This window comes from Myxocyprinus asiaticus, chromosome 33, assembly GCF_019703515.2.
Source record: "Myxocyprinus asiaticus isolate MX2 ecotype Aquarium Trade chromosome 33, UBuf_Myxa_2, whole genome shotgun sequence".
Classification (NCBI taxonomy): Eukaryota; Metazoa; Chordata; class Actinopteri; order Cypriniformes; family Catostomidae; genus Myxocyprinus; species Myxocyprinus asiaticus.
The window spans coordinates 31,021,793-31,035,998 of record NC_059376.1 but is presented as its reverse complement, the minus strand read 5'-3'; the positions used below and the strand labels follow the sequence as shown (position 1 = coordinate 31,035,998).

The following is a 14,206-nucleotide window of genomic DNA, read 5'->3' as shown; positions in this document are numbered from 1 at the left end:
CCCCTCGTGGGGGCTGCCATGTTAGGATCACATGATTAACTGAATAATACTGGCTTAATCCACACTGTTATTGGACACTTTAACTCATGGATTAATAATTTCATCATGGCTTTTCTGTGTAAAGTTATATTCATTTTTACAACTTTGTTGCTATGACGATGTGACGTCGTAAACCCTGTAATAATGGTAATTTAGTAGTCCGCCACACAAAACGACAATTTTAACAACTTTACAGCTCAAATAATACATGAAAATTTAGTGTAAGTGCTTTTCACATTCTATCTTGGAACCCTCCAAAATTGGCCCCATTCACTTACATTGTAAGTGCCTCACTGTAACCTTGTTTTTTTATTTTTTATTTTTTTTTTTATTTATTTTTTTAAAGAAATAGAGGGATTCATGAAAATTATTTTGAGTAGTATTCAACAATACACCCCAAATTCTGTTGATTGTGGTTAACTTGTATGGAACCTGAAATTTTCCTTTAAGTGCTTTTTTCTCCAACTCTTTCTTTTAGAATGTGTATGCTTTTATTTCAAGTTGAATGTCAAGCTTCCAAATTCAGCACCTTTCTGTAAAAGTATTCAGTCTTGACATGATTTTAATGATTGCACTCACAGTATTATTCATTTATGTATACATCTAACAATATTGTAACAACTGTGTATTATGCTGTTAGACAGTATATTACCTATTAAAAAGAAGTAGAATCCTTAATTTTGTAGAATCCTTCATTTGTGTCAACAGAAATTGATAAAACAAATTAAGCAAAAACAAATGAATGCTTTGACAAAAGTTATTTTATTTCCTCAATTTATTTATTGTGATAAACAAGCAATCTCATGCTTTTCTATGAAAAGAAATATATTCAGTACAAAATCAGGGACAATATAGTACGGGGTTTGCTTTCTTTCAGTTGAGATCATCTTCAATAGACATTTATTAGCTCATTAGTACATTTCCAATACTCTAGGTTTAAAATACTGACATTGATGAACTAATAATATGTATTTTTATTTGCAATAAATGGAACATTTTAATGTGTATTTTAAAATGGAAATAATTACAATGTGACAATTTGGAGCATATATTAATGTCATTCATCAAGAAATGGGTGCCATTTTCAGATCATCCTTTCTCTGTTATCTGAGGTGCAAAGGGCCCAACCAACCAATTGAGAGGCGTGTTATTGAGGAGATACTCTACAACTCCATCCAAAGATTGTCGTACCTATTGAAAGAGTAAGATACACAATCAACATCATCATTACACCAGACCAGTTTTAAAACAGAACAGAGCACAACAATTGGCGTTCACTCAAAATATCAATACCTGGGTTATCTGCTGGCGTGTCTGCTGTAGGAGGAAGGGAGTGAGTGTCCTGGTGCTGGCCAGAGATGCCTGGAGTTCTTCAGCTGTATGTTGAGCATTAAGAAGCTGTTCCTGCACAGTGCCTGGGATACCCTGTACACTGGACACAACCCCTGAACATGTGACCTTCAGCTGGTCACTTAGACTTTGAACCATCGACAGGGCTCTCCCCTCCAGCTGCTATGGGGAGACAATGACATATACACTAAGAATATGCCTGACAGACACATACACACATAATAAGTACTTTTTTTTTTTTTTTTAGCATGAAGAACTTGTGTTTGAGAGCAAACTTTTGTTATGCATTGCAAATAAAAGTCCAAAAACTACAAATACTATAAACATCCCTACATCTCTCTGGTCTTGTGCAGCATCCACCTCTGCCTCCCGTGTTCCTTCTTTCTCCAGTTCCTTGGGATGCCCTTCCTTCCATTCTTTCTAGCGCTGAAGTAACTGCTCTGGAGCGCCCCCTAGCTGCTGGTTAGCACTGGCTAAGGTAGCCCGGGCAGTTTCCAGCAAGTCTAAAGTGCTGGTGATTTGAGTCACAGCCACATGTGTGGTGTCTCTGGCTTTACGGGCCCTAATAAGGGATTGCTCAAGTGCCCTCTCCCGGACCTTGGCAGACAGCTTACCCAGGCGGACAAAGTAGCTGGGGTGAGAAGTCACTATGAATCCTTCCTCTTCGCCAGGCCTTGGTTCAGCCAGGGCAGCTGTAGGCAGAATGTACAATAATGAGATCAATACCAAAACCTTGATATGGTACATTGTTTTCTCTATGTACTAGCGTGAGCAAACAATCTAAATTACATATATGTTCAAACCAAGTAAGCTTAAAGGGATAGTTCACCCATAAATGAAAATTCACCATTTACTCACCCTTGTATTGTTCCAAACGCATGTGACTTTCTTTCTTCTATGGAACACAAAAGGAGTTTTCTAGCAGACTGTAAGCCACGGTCATCATTCACTTTCATTATATGGAAAACAGATGAAAGTTAAAGGGATAGTTCACCCCAAAATGAACATTCAGTCATTGTTTACTCATCCCTGTGTTGTTATAACCCCATTTGAGACCCCATAGAGGTCTGTCACAAATGCTCACAGGTTCAAAATGGAGACAAGACATTCCCACTTCCTCTATCTATAGCTGTTTGATTGAGTACTCTGGTCAAACAAATGAGGCGGGACATAAAAATGAATCTATTCTCTGACTACAAACTCATCAGACATATTTAGTAAGTTCGGTTTTCTGGTTTGTGTACAGCTGTGTTGTGTCGCTATGGTGGACCTGTTTTTAGATAAACAAAACGAGTTTTTGCTTGAACGCCCCATTTCGTGACTGGAGGCTATTTGAACTTGCTCTCGTGCAGTCTCATGAACACGCAGAGCAACGGTCGCTCAACGGTTTCACTAAATAATACATTAGATTTCGGTTTGTTTCTCACCAAATATTGTTGTATGCTTTCATAAGAATCGTAAGTCTCATGGAATAAGTTATTAGACTGCTGAATTATACTTTTGTGTCCTTTTGAAGCTTGAAGATGTGGTCACCATAAACTGCCATTTTATGACATCACTGAGCACAAGATTTTTTCACAATTTCTCCCTTTGTGTTAAGAAAAAGAAAGTCATACTGGGTTATAGCAACACAGGGGTGAGTAAACAATGACTGCATTTTCATTTTGGGATAAACTATCCCTTTAATGCTAACTGAGGCTAAGATTCTGCCTAACATCTCTTTTTGTGTTCCATGGAAGAAAGAAAATCATTTCAACATTGGAAAAACACAAGGGTATGTGAATAATTACAAACTTTTCATTTTTTGGGTGAACTATCCCTTTAAAGGAAAAGTACAAAAAAAAAAAAAAAATATTCTCATTATTTACTCACCCTCAGGTCATCACAGATGTGTGTGACTTTCATTCTTCTGCAGAACACAAACAAAAATTTTTTTTAAGAATATCTCAGCTCTGTAGGTCCATACAATGCCAGTGAATGGTAGCCAAAACTTTGAAGCGCCAAAAAGCTCTAAAAGCCAACATAAAAGTAATCCATAAGACTCCAGTGTTTAAATCCATGTCTTCTGAAGCGATACAAGTGTGGGTGAGAAACAGATCAATAGTTAAGTCCTTTCTTACTATAAATCTCCACTTTCACTTCCACATTCTTCTTTTTTGTCTTATTTTGGAGATTCATATTCTTTGTGAATATCACCACATTCTGGATGGGGCTGGTCAAACGTGGAGATTTATAGTAAAAAGGACTTGAATATTGATCCATTTCTCACTCACACCTGTCTTATAGCTTCTGAAGACATGGATTTAACCACTGGAATCGTAAGGGTTGTTTTTTTTTTTGTTGTTGTTCCTTTATGTGCTTTTTGGAGCGTCAAAGTTCTGCCCACCATTCACATGAATTCTTGGGCCTACAGAGCTGAAATATTCTTCTAAAAATCTTAATTTCTTTTCAGAAGACAGAAAATCATACACATCTGGGATGGCATGAGGGTGAATAAATGATGAGAGAATTTTTATTTTTGGGTGAACTATTCCTTTAAGACACATAGCCCTAATGAGCTGAAATAATAATTTATTTAAACTTTATATTTCTTAATACCTACACAAAAATGTTGTATTAACAAACACTTTCAGATTCAAGTCAGCTTGTAATTAATCACATTACTTGGTAATAATGCATTATTAGGACTTGAAAGTGAAACGGGCCTGCAATCCTTATTGCTTCATTTAGCATGCTGTTGTCACAACTGAAACAACAAAATCTTTCAAACAAGAATGTGATCCTCAGAATTTCATTGTGACCATGTGTTTTCAAACACAAAGTTAATTTCAGAAGAGAACACACAATAACTAATTTTACCTTTAACTTACCCTTAAAAAAAAAAAAAAAAAAAAAAAAAAGATAATTTTCACAATTTCTTCATAGTAATAAAATTTCTGTGTCTAAAACACAACTTTACTCACCAAGCTCTTTCTCACTGAGTGGAAGGTTTTGATCCACCCAGACTTCAGAATGTGTAAGGGCCTTATCTACACCATTACTGACCACCTGACCCACACGGGACCCCATGACGGTTTTTATGCCTCCAGTCATGGCCATACGTGTCTTTTCCACACACCCCAACACACCCCCCACCACAGCATCCTTAGCTCCTGACACAGATTGGTACACCATGCCCACTGTGTCTGATACCAACTGCAATGGAGAAATACCAAATAAGTGCCAATTAATATCCCTTTATCAATTCCCAGGCCAAATGCTATAGGTTACAAACAGACTAAGACTGTCAAGCATTACCTTGTCTGCTGGTTGTTGTAAAATGGGAAGTTTTTCTTCTACCTTGTCCAGCCCTTTCATAGCGTATTCATTTACCACTGAAACTGCAAAAGAGAAAAAACTCAAATCAGCTGCTGTTTGCAGTACAACTTTGTTAATAGGGTACAATGGGGCTAATGGCACACCTTAAGGAAAATTTGCTTTTTTTTCAGGTCATAAAGTGTATCAAGATTGAAAAATTAAATTGAATGAATATTAATGGAGCAACATAATTTGTATGAAAAGAAATAATAACAGAAGGTCGCTTTGATAAAAATACGTATTTTTTATTTTATATGTAAAAAAATAAATAAATAAATAAATAAAAAAAAAGGTGGCATCTGGGCCTTTCCCCCCACACTTGAGGTAAAAGTTCCCCAGGGGATTTATAGTGATATTGTGTAGATACACTGTAGGGGAAATAGTTAATAGTTATAATGCAAAATTTGTCAGCTAGTGCAAATAATTCTGAGACAGCAAAATACTTTTTTTGTGTAACAAATTAAGATAATGTTTATTCAAAACAGCCACTTCAGAAAAGGTGCACCATTTCCTGTTAATTTAATCACATTTGGCATTTCATAACATCTCAAGTATTCTATAAACAAATTAATCTCTAACTGTAATTGGGTCACTCAATGTGAGCCCACTTTGAACATTCTTCATAATAAATCTATTCCCTCCACTTAAGAAAAACAAGGTGCTTAATAGGGGCCTTTAGCCCCAGCAACAGGGGAGCTTTTTACCCCAAATACTACCCTTTCACTTTTTGGACAGTTAAGTTAGAAAAACTTTTAATTTCATAACCTTGAACAAAACTATAAATGACAAATAAGTATTTTGTCTCTTGTCTCAAATGTGATAGTTTATAGGATTTTCATTAGCTACATAAACTTGCAAAACATTGTAAAAACGATTAAATATTAGATCAAATTACCACAAAATCAACCTTTAGATATTGCACGTGATGATCAGTGCAGTGCATACTGACAAACAGGTTTTTAGTTTTTGTTGCTATTTAGTGTTTTGGGAGAAGATAAAATCAAATGTTCCTTTCACCCCAGAGGGCTTTTAGCTCCGTTGTACACTACAATGTGGAATGTGTTTGAAGAATAATGCAGTCAGAAAAAAGGATAAACAATAGGCTACTTTAAGGCATTAAAGACAATAATTGCATCTGGGCTTAATAGTACAGTTCACCCAAAAATGAAACTTTTGTTGTTGTTACAAACCTGTATTACTTTACATTCTTACGTGAAATACATACAACATTTTTAATAATGTTGCTGCTGCTCTTTAGCATAAAATGAAAGTGTATGGTGAAAGAGGCTGTCGGTCCCTAACAATCTAATAACATCTTATTTTGTGGTCAACGTAAGAACGAAAGTCATACCGGTTTGAAACATGATGGTGAGTAGTAAATGAACTAAAAAGTAGTCGGGTGAACTATCGGGTGAAGACTACTTACTCTGCTGTTCCAGTCGGTCTAGTATGGGTTTGGAACCTGTTGTAGCAGCAGCACCCAAAGTGCGCACCCCACTCTCTGCCACCTCCATTACTCCTTTCAGGAGTGGCACACTGTCTTTAGTAGTGCTGTAGGCATTGTACACTGCACCACATGCTGAACTTACCAATGGCAGATTACCCACCCTGGATCCTATGCTCTGAAATACGGCATTAAAGTGTATTGAACTATATTCATTGTAATTCAGAGTTTGATTTTGTTATGTTGTTTACACATACTTTTTATGCACAATGGACCTCATTCATATAACACTATCAGAACAAATTTCGTCTAAATTGTTTCTAAAACCATTTTTGCATCAATCGCCACATAGAATTGACAATTACGTAAGAATACACAGAAATTTGTTCTGCTCATTTTTAATGAATAAGGCGGCCCAATGTATTATACAGTATGTAAAAAGTTTTATGACTGGAAAGGAACATAACTCTTGTTGTGTACCTGTGTATATAGGAGGTTTAGAAAATATATAACAGACCTGTTGCTCATGGCTAGTCTGTGATGTCTCTTTGTCCATCCCACCTGTTTTCTCATTGTCAGACATTCTAAGGGAAAATATTCCAGTATTAAACAGAGAAAACTGATTCTAAAATGAGAATTGTTATCTCATAATATATCGTCATCTCCACAGAGAGATGGGGGGACCACAGAAAAGGTAACTGTATTAGATGACAATATAATTTACACAAGTCAACATCCAATCCTTTGATAGTCCTGGAGAAACATTCCAATCAAACAAACTCTATCCTTAAAAACCTAACCCTATAACTACCTTTAAAAACGAAAAAGAACTGTTAGATTGAAAGAATGTTGTTAACCCTGCCAAACCCAACTCTTATCCAAACCCGAACACTAAAATCTGATTGGTTGATTATAAGGTTGTTCCAAGACCAACAAGGATGTTGTTCCATGTCCTACATGGCAAGTCACATTAAAGGAATACAGTACTGTGCAAAGTTTTTAGGCAACTGTGAAAAACTTTGCGAGGATTTCTTAAAAAAATAATGACATAAATAGTTTTCATTAATCAATTAACGTCATACAAAGTCCAGTAAACAGAAAAAGAGCTAAATCAATATTTTGTGTGAACACTTTTGCCTTGAAAACAGCACCAATTCTCCTACTTACACCTGGACACAGTTTTTCTTGGTTGTTGGCAGATAGGATGTTCCAAGCTTTTTGGAGAATTCGCCACAGTTCTTTTATTTATTTAGGCTGTCTCAATTACTTCTGTCTCTTCGTGTAATCCCAGACTGACCCGATGTGAGTAGGGGGCTCTGTGAGGGTCATGCCATCTGTTGCAGGGCTCCCTGTTCTTCTATTCTATTCTATTTGCAAAAGGAATGTTTGGGAGTATAAAATGTATATTTCCTATTGACACACTAAAGTAGCAGATATAAATAACCACCTTAAGACAAATGTTTTTGTGAAACATCTTATGTGCCTAAGACTTTTACTGTAGTTTACAGAAAATTTTAATTCTCTAATCATTTACTCACCCTCATAACATCCCAGATGTGTATGAATTTCTTTCTTCTGCAGAACACAAACTAAGATTTTCACTGTACATTTTGCCACTGTACATCAGTCTCTGGGCAAGATCGTGATTTCGAGTTCGGTTACACTTCATAATGTTTGATGTGCGCACAAAGCGCTCGATGGAGCTAGGAAGTGTAATCAAGCTTGAAATCATGATTGCCAAGGAGACTGCTGATGTCAAGATTTATAGTGGAAAAAGGAGTAATATATTTAGGTCTGTTCTCATACAAAACCGATTGGATTGCTTCAGAATACAAGGATTAAACCACTAGAGTATTATGGATTACTTTTATGCTGCCTGTATATGCTTTTTGGAGTTTCAAAGTTTTGGTCATCATTCACTTGCATTGCATGGACCTACAGAGCTGAGATATTCTTCTAAAAATCTCACTTTGTGTTCTACAGAAGAAAAAATTCACACATCTGGTATGGCATGAGGGTGACTAAATGATAAGAGAATAAAAATTTTTGGGTAAACTATCCCTTCAAGAAATGCACGCACTTGCCATACTTGTGTAAAGTTTTAAAGATGTAGGCTAGTTTACCATATCAGATAAGAGCTCAGAAAGAAAATAAAGATATACATGATTAAGACTTCCTTTAACCTGAGAAGAGAACTTTTACATGTCATTGTATGTACATTATTTAATCTAGTAATAAGCAATGAAAGAATAGGTGAGGTACTACTCTTGCAAAAGATGTGAATCTCTTTCAAAAACGTATTGATTTTAGTTCAGATAAAGCGAAGAAACATCTTATGTTTTTTACTCTAATTAGGGCCCAAGCACTGAAAGTGCAGAGGCCCTATTTTTGGAATAAGGAAATGTCTCATATCTTCTGCATGCAGAAAATTAAAAACATCAAAATTGAGCCAAATGTTTGTCCTTGCAGGCTGACATTTATTTTAACAAATAGCATCAAAACATATTTACATACATACAAGCTTGTCCTGTATAATAAACTTCTGTTTAAACATTTGGCATAATATTAGCGGACATTTCAGGGGATTAAAGCTGCCAAATAATCACAGATGCAAAAATAGTAACAGAACTTCAACTAGAAGGTAATAATGTTACTTAACCAATCTGATGTGGTTTTAGCATTTTCATCAGTTGACCCTCACAATGAAATGCATGCTGTTTTTAATTCAGTCATTGGATCAGATCTTAAGCAGAAAACATGAAACATAAGTACTGGCACTCACTTCGCATATTTTAAAAATGCACTCTTTTAACATTTTTAAATATGTTTTCACTGTAATGTTCTAATTGCAAAATAGACTGCAGAAGATGAAAGTTGAGTTTTTAAGCTTTAATTTGATTACAAGTTTGTGAACATTGATGACATTTTTAATAACAAACAAAGAACTCAAACTCAAAAAAGGGCATCTAAGACAGCATTTATAGCACCCCATTTTCACCTACAGTCACCAAAATTGGTACATATGTAGTTCTCATCAAGCTGAACAGGGCCTTATCTACACCATTACTGACCACCTGACCCACACGGGACCCCATGACGGTTAGAAAAAGAACTGTTAGATTGAAAGAATGTTGTTAACCCTGCCAAACCCAACTCTTATCCAAACCCGAACACTAAAATCTGATTGGTTGATTATAAGGTTGTTCCAAGACCAACAAGGATGTTGTTCCATGTCCTACATGGCAAGTCACATTAAAGGAATACAGTACTGTGCAAAGTTTTTAGGCAACTGTGAAAAACTTTGCGAGGATTTCTTAAAAAAATAATGACATAAATAGTTTTCATTAATCAATTAACGTCATACAAAGTCCAGTAAACAGAAAAAGAGCTAAATCAATATTTTGTGTGAACACTTTTGCCTTGAAAACAGCACCAATTCTCCTACTTACACCTGGACACAGTTTTTCTTGGTTGTTGGCAGATAGGATGTTCCAAGCTTTTTGGAGAATTCGCCACAGTTCTTTTATTTATTTAGGCTGTCTCAATTACTTCTGTCTCTTCGTGTAATCCCAGACTGACCCGATGTGAGTAGGGGGCTCTGTGAGGGTCATGCCGTCTGTTGCAGGGCTCCCTGTTCTTCTATTCTATTCTATTTGCAAAAGGAATGTTTGGGAGTATAAAATGTATATTTCCTATTGACACACTAAAGTAGCAGATATAAATAACCACCTTAAGACAAATGTTTTTGTGAAACATCTTATGTGCCTAAGACTTTTACTGTAGTTTACAGAAAATTTTAATTCTCTAATCATTTACTCACCCTCATAACATCCCAGATGTGTATGAATTTCTTTCTTCTGCAGAACACAAACTAAGATTTTCACTGTACATTTTGCCACTGTACATCAGTCTCTGGGCAAGATCGTGATTTCGAGTTCGGTTACACTTCATAATGTTTGATGTGCGCACAAAGCGCTCGATGGAGCTAGGAAGTGTAATCAAGCTTGAAATCATGATTGCCAAGGAGACTGCTGATGTCAAGATTTATAGTGGAAAAAGGAGTAATATATTTAGGTCTGTTCTCATACAAAACCGATTGGATTGCTTCAGAATACAAGGATTAAACCACTAGAGTATTATGGATTACTTTTATGCTGCCTGTATATGCTTTTTGGAGTTTCAAAGTTTTGGTCATCATTCACTTGCATTGCATGGACCTACAGAGCTGAGATATTCTTCTAAAAATCTCACTTTGTGTTCTACAGAAGAAAAAATTCACACATCTGGTATGGCATGAGGATGACTAAATGATAAGAGAATAAAAATTTTTGGGTAAACTATCCCTTCAAGAAATGCACGCACTTGCCATACTTGTGTAAAGTTTTAAAGATGTAGGCTAGTTTACCATATCAGATAAGAGCTCAGAAAGAAAATAAAGATATACATGATTAAGACTTCCTTTAACCTGAGAAGAGAACTTTTACATGTCATTGTATGTACATTATTTAATCTAGTAATAAGCAATGAAAGAATAGGTGAGGTACTACTCTTGCAAAAGATGTGAATCTCTTTCAAAAACGTATTGATTTTAGTTCAGATAAAGCGAAGAAACATCTTATGTTTTTTACTCTAATTAGGGCCCAAGCACTGAAAGTGCAGAGGCCCTATTTTTGGAATAAGGAAATGTCTCATATCTTCTGCATGCAGAAAATTAAAAACATCAAAATTGAGCCAAATGTTTGTCCTTGCAGGCTGACATTTATTTTAACAAATAGCATCAAAACATATTTACATACATACAAGCTTGTCCTGTATAATAAACTTCTGTTTAAACATTTGGCATAATATTAGCGGACATTTCAGGGGATTAAAGCTGCCAAATAATCACAGATGCAAAAATAGTAACAGAACTTCAACTAGAAGGTAATAATGTTACTTAACCAATCTGATGTGGTTTTAGCATTTTCATCAGTTGACCCTCACAATGAAATGCATGCTGTTTTTAATTCAGTCATTGGATCAGATCTTAAGCAGAAAACATGAAACATAAGTACTGACACTCACTTCGCATATTTTAAAAATGCACTCTTTTAACATTTTAAAATATGTTTTCACTGTAATGTTCTAATTGCAAAATAGACTGCAGAAGATGAAAGTTGAGTTTTTAAGCTTTAATTTGATTACAAGTTTGTGAACATTGATGACATTTTTAATAACAAACAAAGAACTCAAACTCAAAAAAGGGCATCTAAGACAGCATTTATAGCACCCCATTTTCACCTACAGTCACCAAAATTGGTACATATGTAGTTCTCATCAAGCTGAACAACTTTCAGAATTATAATTATTAGCTCCACCCAGCAGGAAGTCAACCATGTTGGATTCTTTGAATACTGCAGTCTCTGAACTTTTAAATACTTCTAGGGGATTCATGAGATTATCACCACATTTACACAACATTATACCAAAACACTGAAGATGCTAAATTGCAAATAGATTTTGAAATATCAAATGGTGTTGCCATAGCAAGACATTAAATTAATGGCAAAAAATGTGAAACAAGAAGTGTCTCATGTCTTCTATGTGCAATGTGTGATTTAGATCAAAACTGAGATGTATGTTGGAGGCTAATCAGACAGATTTTACTATTCTGAGTCACAAACAAATGTGGCTCTCCAAAAGACTTTAAAATAGTTATCTTATATTTACCCAAATTGCTTCAAAATTGTTTAGAATAATGCCAAAAAGCATGTGTCCACCTTGCATTGTTTTCCAAAAGCCAACAGGTGGAAATGGACCCATGGTGCTTGGATCCGTCATCGCTGCTCGCAACTATATTTATTATTATTATTATTCTTTTCAAGGTTTTCAGTACTTTTAGGTACATAAAATGCGTGAAAACTCTCGAAAGTTTGCACACACATCAGAGTCGCTGGCCATTAGGGCGTGACAGAGTTACTGGTGGGGGGGTGTGGGAGGGGCTCTGTGGCACCACCCAGAACATGGGCATGTTCGGGGGGCTATGTAGCTCATCCCTTTTGAGCTACAGTCACCAAACTTTGTACACATATAGATCTCATCAAGCCGGACAACTTTCACGCTGACAGTCATAAGCTCTGCCCAAAAGGAAGTTGGCCATTTTGGATTGTTTGAAAAATGCATGTTAAGGAATTTGATATACTCCTCCCAGGGATTTCATGTTACAGGTACCAAATGTGGGTGATATCATGCCAAGACATTGACGATGCTAAATTGCGAAGGGATTTTTGATAAATCGAATGTTGTTGCCATGGCGAAGCGATAAAATAACATCAAAAAAATTGAATAAGAAAATGTCTCATATCTTCTGCGTGCAGAAAATTAATAACATCAAAATTGATCCAAATGTTTGTCCTTGCAGGCTGATCACATTGACCTGACTATTGTGGGTCACGGTTGTAGCACCACCAACTGGCGAAAGGAAGTGTGTCACTTTTAACAGACTTTGAAAAATCCCTATTATTTTCGCCTGAATTGCTTCAAAAAAATTTTGAATAATGTCAAGATATTGCAGATTTAAAATTCCAAAGGGATTCTTGATATCTTAAATACTGTTCCCATGGCAATGCATTAAATGTGATCATTCCTTTTTGTGCATATTCATGTGTTTTGAGGTATTTGGCAAGCTTGGTTTTTAAAGTTTACTGTTAAAAAAACATATGTCTTAATTTTTATATAAATAAAATATAATACAAATATCAACTGAAATGTAAAAATAATAGAAAACTGTCATAATGTGTATATGTAATGAGTGGCAATTACAAGAAATGTCCAAAAGAGGGCATCCAAGCTCCATTGTTGAATGATTCCCACTCAATTTATGCAATCTGGCAACCTTACATTCAATCTTCGAAAAATAAATAAATCAAATTCTTAGCCCTCAATAGTGCAATATTATGCTCAAAGAAATGTGTGATGCAGAAAATGTGTCCATTCGTGAGGCTGCATGTGCTGTTTAGTGCCTGTTTTAAGTCTGTGAGCAAACCTTTTCAGTGACGAACTTTAGTAAAATCCCAATAGATCTTTGCATCATTCACACACGGAGGGGACACGCGAGCAAAACCAAGTGAGAGGAATACTTTGTTCTTTGTGTTATTTGTGAAATTCTGAAGTCCCTCACACCGGTATGCAAATGTAACACTGGCAGTAACCATTTATCAGTGTCTTGGAGCCTGTCAGTGCATTTAGCAGCTGATGCTTGAGTTAGTGTGAGCCCGCACATGTATAAACCATCAGAAATGCAAATGGCGTTATTATGCGTCTCTGTAAACGAGCAATGCACTGTTGCTCCTGCTTATAATCGACAAAGCTGTCAACATTGCAATTTGCAAGCGCTCAAGTTTGGATTGTCTGTTGACGCCTTTCAAATCATGACTTGTGGAATTTAAATGTTTACATAAATGCTCAAATATATCAACTCTAATTGTATTTGAGTTTGTGGTCATCACTGTCTGAACTTCGGAGGTCGCTGAGTTTATTTTTTTTTATTTTTATTTTTCTAAATATAGAACGGTCAATAAATGTGTCTGTGTTTCTGCTACTCTCGTCTCCCCGCATCTTTTATTGCATTTTATTTTTAAAGTGTAACACCCATCCACTGACATACAGTGGCAGACATATTCATTTCTTTGTATTTAACAAGACAGCTTTTGGGAGCCGTGAAATTATTCCAAGTTTTTTCGCAAGTGAACAGCCACAGTATTCAGCTCTGAATACGTTTATTAGTTTTAATTCTGCTAGAAGCTGGCGCGACTTGTGTTGACAGTATTTGTGTAATCACACTGTCCTATATATTAGCTAATATTCAAAATATATATTTTTTATTTCAGCGCAGTGTTTGAAATCATGTCTCGTGCCGTTCACATGCTTGAATGCATTTGTTTTTGCACTAAAATTACACGCAGCGCCACAAAAGAGCAAAACGTATGTGTCTTGACTCGAGACCTTTAAGAGTTTAAGTTCTTTTTAACTTGACAT

General features: G+C 35.8%; 1 pseudogene; it reads right to left on the bottom strand.

The window, feature by feature from the left end:
• Positions 1-1,018: 1,018 nt before the first annotated feature.
• LOC127424454 (perilipin-3-like) lies at positions 1,019-6,773 on the bottom strand (annotated as a pseudogene).
• Between the last annotated feature and the right edge of the window lie 7,433 nt (positions 6,774-14,206).